The sequence below is a fragment of the Rhipicephalus microplus genome, chromosome X (assembly GCF_043290135.1).
Source record: "Rhipicephalus microplus isolate Deutch F79 chromosome X, USDA_Rmic, whole genome shotgun sequence".
NCBI lineage: Eukaryota > Metazoa > Arthropoda > Arachnida > Ixodida > Ixodidae > Rhipicephalus > Rhipicephalus microplus.
The window spans coordinates 213,413,394-213,419,393 of record NC_134710.1 but is presented as its reverse complement, the minus strand read 5'-3'; positions in this window follow the sequence as shown (position 1 = coordinate 213,419,393).

Genomic DNA, 6,000 nt, shown 5'->3' with positions numbered 1-6,000 from the left:
GCGCCCTTTTTTGTATTTTTTTTTACTGTGCGCACCCCTTGCAACCTAGAAGTCAGGCGAGTTTTTTCGTACAATGGACTTCCACTTCCTTCCGCGGGCCCAGAAAGCTGCACGTGCAAGTCCTTTGAGACAGGCATTCCGCGGAGCTGAAATCGCTGCTTCGTGTACGCTGGCTACGAAGACGCGTTCCAGCCGAATTATCATCTTATTTCGCAAGCATTTATAATGATAATAATAATATTCAATCAACCAATAATCAATCAATCATTTTTTAACCTACCCAAGAACAACCATAGAGTCTTTCATGCTGGCGCGCGCGAAAAGAAAACAAAAACAAACAATACATTACAGACTGTCCACAGAAATGCAAATCAATAAAAAGAGCAAAGACGAGCAGTCGAAAAGAAATCAGTGCACAATGAAAACAACAAATAAAAGAGTAGATATTCATGAAATGGGACTGAAAAATAGTGTAGAATATACATAACCGTGCCGAAGGCTTCCTGAAAGACGGAAAAGGGAAGAATCTGTGCATGTGCAAAGCTACAGTTAGGACAGGGCAGCCCTCACTGACAAAAAGAAAATGACTGTAGACTATGAAAAACATAACGAATTAAGAAAGTTGACGTTAGATAGACTCAGTATTCTCTAAAGGATAGAGTGTTGAAAGAAGCTGGCAGGTACATGCAACGGTCGATTCTCTCTCGATAACTTACGCGGAGTTTCAAAATTATTACAACCGAGAAGGGCAGAATATCTCACCCTGAACTAGCTTGTAAAGAAATAACAGCTCAGCGCGATTTTGCCGGCCGTTAACTGATGGCAAATATAATATTCTAGCAGTGTTGAAAGGATTCTAGTGAAACGATGAGGGTAAATGCTTATGAAATTTTTCTGGACCCACTCAGTGGCGCTACTGCTGGACTTCGCAGGGCCATTCCAAATCAAATATGCATATGTACTCAAGTTGACGACGACATATCGCGGTGTACAATTTGTAGAAGGCTGTAGGAGAACCGGATTCTCGCGAGATGTTGAGCCAACAGGAAGAGAATGAAGGCCTCGCATGGCAGCACATTTAATGCAAGTAGAAAAAATTCAGCATGCTATCAAAAAGAACACCAGGATAACTGATCTCATAAAACTTACATAACGACACAGTATGACAGCATATGAATTCGCTGTTGGACGTTTTGCGAAATACAACAACAACAACAACAACATTAATAATAATAATAATAATAATAATAATAATAATAATAATAATAATAATAATAATAATAATAATAATAATAATAATAATAATAATAATAATAATAATAATAATAATAATAATATAATAATAATAATAATAATAATAATAATAATAATAATAATAATACACTCATATCATTCTGACATGTCCGAAAATATCTAGCCACATTGAATGAAATGCCAGTGTCCGGGTGCCCATGAATCTCTATACGCGAGTGTACACTTGTCAGTTTGGTGGGTATGTACCGGCATACATATCTTATAAGGGCACTACCGTGTTGGTGTTGAAAGGATATGTTCGCAAGTAGTTTGAATCGTTACGCGCCTGCACAGCAAGGGGCTGTTTACATAATGTAGAGCTTGGCTTAGGTATCACGCCAGCCCGCAAAAAATGTGTCATACTAATTGTATTCACAAGGCTAATCCTGATGATGGCACGTGCGCTTTAGTGACCTCGACCAAGTAATGACACACCGACACAAAATAGAAGTTTTGTGAATTCGGCAACCTACGTTAAATGTTGCTATAAAGCTTCAGCATTTCATTACATTGTCCATTAAATATGTATCACATGTGAGTCAGCTGCACCTTTTTTAACGTACATGTCTATGACGTGAGATTTATTTGACGCTTGCAAACATTACACTAAACTATTTGTTCACTTGTGCAATCATAAAATTTTCGATAAATTTACTATGTGCACAGCCAGGAACATTATACGTAGCCAAAGGAAACGCAAGATGTATTTTTGCAATAAATTAGTACAACTTCCATCTTGAATGTAATCATAATGGCGCCTGGAAGTTTCATTCACGTAAGTTCTTTTTGTTTTTGAAAATACTCCCTTAAACGTTGCACTGCGCATGCAATTATAGTAAATGGCTGCTGAAAGCAATCGCAGATGAGGGGTCAACAGGATTAATAGAAATCTTGTTATATGAAGGGAGCATATAGCCATCAAAACTTTCAAATAATCAGGAATTTTGTCCACCGATGTGGAAGCTAAAAGCGCATTGAAATTACTATTTCTTGCTGCCACTTTAAACAATGCATTAATGTGAACAATATAAGTTGCATGCATTTTGTCTTTACATAATACTATATCGGATTGCTCTATAATAATAGCGAGGTTCGGAAGCTTCAATACATTTTGGGACTTGACACGATTCCTTCCTCGTAAAACATGTCTGCTCTTGTATACATTATTTACGTCGTATTAATTGCAACTTATTGTTTCAAACCTAAATGCCATGAAAAATGTACGAGTTAAATTACACAAATGCATGCATATATGCATTCAACTGAGTTGCAACTATCACGTACACAAAGCTGACCTGAAATTTCGCTTTTTTTCACGGCAGAAACAACATATATATTTAATACTCCTATTGTTATGAAAAATAAGCAGGTCAGCTTTGTGTACAAATTGTTATATATTACAATTCACATAAAAGTGTGATCACGGTGCTAAATATATACGTGGTTCATCCCAAATAATAGAGCACTTCCACATATAAGGATCCACTTGATATGTTATATATGGTGTGGCCGTGCCTTATTTGGCCGGATTTGACTCCTTATATGTGCCAACCGCGTCATATATGGCCGTATATAACCCCATACATGAACTGACTCCGCCAGATATACATCCATATATGCTTATATGTGGCCACATATGCTGCCATATATGCCTATATATGGCCACATATGCTGCCATATATGCTTATATATGGCCAGATATAACTTATATATGGGCCATGTATGGCGTTTCCGTAAGGGCAGCAACGCAGCCAGTCTTCTCAAGGCTTATCATTTTTATTGTCAAATGTGCGTAGTTTAATCAATAAACGCGACGCTCTAACGCCTATTATTGATTCATGCGCTGCGGACGTGGTTGCATTGACTGAGACCTGGTTGACCGATAAAATTTATAGTGAAGAGCTGTTTCACTGCGACAAGAATTATGTTGTGTACCGTCGCGACCGCGATTTAAAACCGGTTGCTGGCGTTCTAATTGTCGTTGCCGACAATATAGTGTTTGCTAAGATTGCACTTGCAACGTCCTTAGAGTTGGTTTGTGTGCGTGCTGTCATAGACCACCAAAACACATTGATCTGTGCTTGTTATCGGCCGCCAAATGCACCAACTACTTTCTGCGATGAGCTGCAGCATGACGTTGTTAATTTTCTCGTCTCTAAATTTTCTCACTCTCCGTTGCTTCTTCTGGGAGATTTTAACTTTCCTAGAATAAGTTGGGCTTCGCGATTTCCCTCCGTTTTTGGTTCGTCCGCTGAAAGTCAATCTTTTATTAACTTGTGCCTAAATTTCCATCTTGCACAACTTGTATCTGGGCCTACTAGAGCTGGCACTACCTTATCGAACACACTTGACCTGGTCCTTGTCAGTAATCCTAATTTAGTGCATTCATTAACTTGTTTACCCGGAATAAGCGATCATTGTTTTTTACATTTTTTTTTGTAAAGGGCCGTGTTACATGTCAGAAAAGCAATCCAAAACTTATCAGAGATTAAGCGAGAGGCGATTACACAACAATCAATAATGGGCTTGCATTATTCATTGACGAGTTCATGCCAGACTTTTTTAGCCGTACTGTAGAAGATAATTGGACACTATTTAGGAACATAGCCACGTCACTTGTCGCTAAATATATTCCACTGCACAGGCTTTCCGGAAAGAAACGCTCCCCTTGGTTTTCAACGACACTAAAAAGATTATCAAACAAGAAAAAGCGCACTTTTCGTCTTGCGAAACGCTGTGAAACATCTACTTGTTGGAATGATTACGCAAACACACTGCATGCATATCGCATCGCGTTAGGAGAAGCAAAGGTCGTCTTCTTTAATACATATCTACCTTCCATTCTTTCTACTAATCCATCAAAATTTCGGAGCACTGTTCAAATAAAAAATAAAAGTAACATATCTCTTACAGATACTGGTGGTTGTACCATGAGCAATGAAGAATGTTGCATGGTTCTAAATGACACCTTTGCAAAGTCATTTTCTGACTGCTGTACTGACACAGTCCCGTACATGCACAAAAAAGATTTTTTTTTCCATGGATCCACTTCTTGTAGATTTTGCGGGGATTTTAAAGTTAATTCGTAGTTTAAAACTATCCTCTTCCTGTGGAGCGACGAAATTAATTTGAAATTTCTGATAAATACTGCTGTGTACTCCTCTGTATTTCTTATGTACCTTTTCACCCAGTCTATTGAGTGCTCGACTTTGCCCGCAGATTGGAAGGGGGGGAAGGTGGTACCGCTGTTGAAATCAGGTAACCCCCATTCTCCTCTCAATTACAGACCCATTTCACTTACCAGCGTACCTTGCAAAATCCTTGAACATATCATATTTTTTAATCTCGCTTCATTTCTTGAGTCAAACTCTTTCTTCACTTCGATTAAGCATGGGTTTCGCAAGAACTACTCCTGCAAAACACAACTAATATCGTTTATACATAGCATTTCTTCCTCTTTAGAGAAAGGCCAAGTTATTGATTGTATTTTCTTAGATTTTGCTAATGATTTTGACAAGGTGTCTCATCGCTTACTACTTCTTAAACTCAGTACTCCTAATATTGATCCTAACATCTTCAGTTGGATAGAATGCTCTCTAACTAACCGTATTCAATTTGTAACCGCTAATGATGCTGCATCTCCGCGCTATCACGTAAAGTCAGGTGTTCCTCAAGGCTCCGACTCGAGCCCATTGCTATTTTTAATTTATATTAATGACACACCTACTGTTAATAATAGCTCTATAAAACTTTTTGCCGACGATTGTGTTCTATATCGTGAAATAACTAATCAGCATGATAACGTTATTCTTCAGTCAGACCTAGATAACATATCTAAGTGGTGCTCACAATGGCTAATGTTCCTAAATCCCATTAAATGCAAAATCATGTCTTTCTCGCGTCGCTCTGGCTCATCCACTTATTTCGGCTATACTATCAATAACATCAATCTTGATTACGTAACCTCATATAAATATCTCGGAATTCAGCTAACCAGTAATCTTTCTTGGCATGCGCACATCGAATACATCACTAACAATTCCAACAGATCCCTCGGCTACCTACGCAGAAATTTTTCTAAATTCCCCTCCAATTTAAATTTAATGCTGTACAAAACGCTTATTAGACCTAAGCTTGAGTATGCGTCATCTGTGTGGGACCCCGGTCAAAAAACATTATCAGCAATCATTGAGTCGGTTCAAAATTGGTAAGCACGTTTCCTTAATTCAAACTATACCCGCACATCTAGCGTTTCACTAATGAAATGAAACCTTGGACTAATTGATTTGCAAATTCGAAGAAAAATTTCTTGTCTATGCCTTTCTCACAAAATCCTTTACCAAAATAATTCACTTAAACAGGAACTAATCTCGCAACCTTCATGCATATTGTCACGTATTGATCATCAGTATAAAGTTTTTATTCCTTTCTGCCGTACTAACGTTTTTTCAGACTCCTTTCTGCCAAAGACCACTGCCGAGTGGAACCACCTTTCCCCCTCCATCGCCTCCATTGAGGACGTGTCATCCTTCAAGACTGCACTAACCGATCATATCTTAAGCCTCTAATAACTGAATATTGTTTGAACATGTATTCTAATGAATTGGTTGTATTATTGTGTTCTGCTATTGCTGCATTTTTGTTATATTACCCACTCCCTTTGCAACGCCTTTATGGGCCCTGAGGGTAATGTAAATAAATAAATAA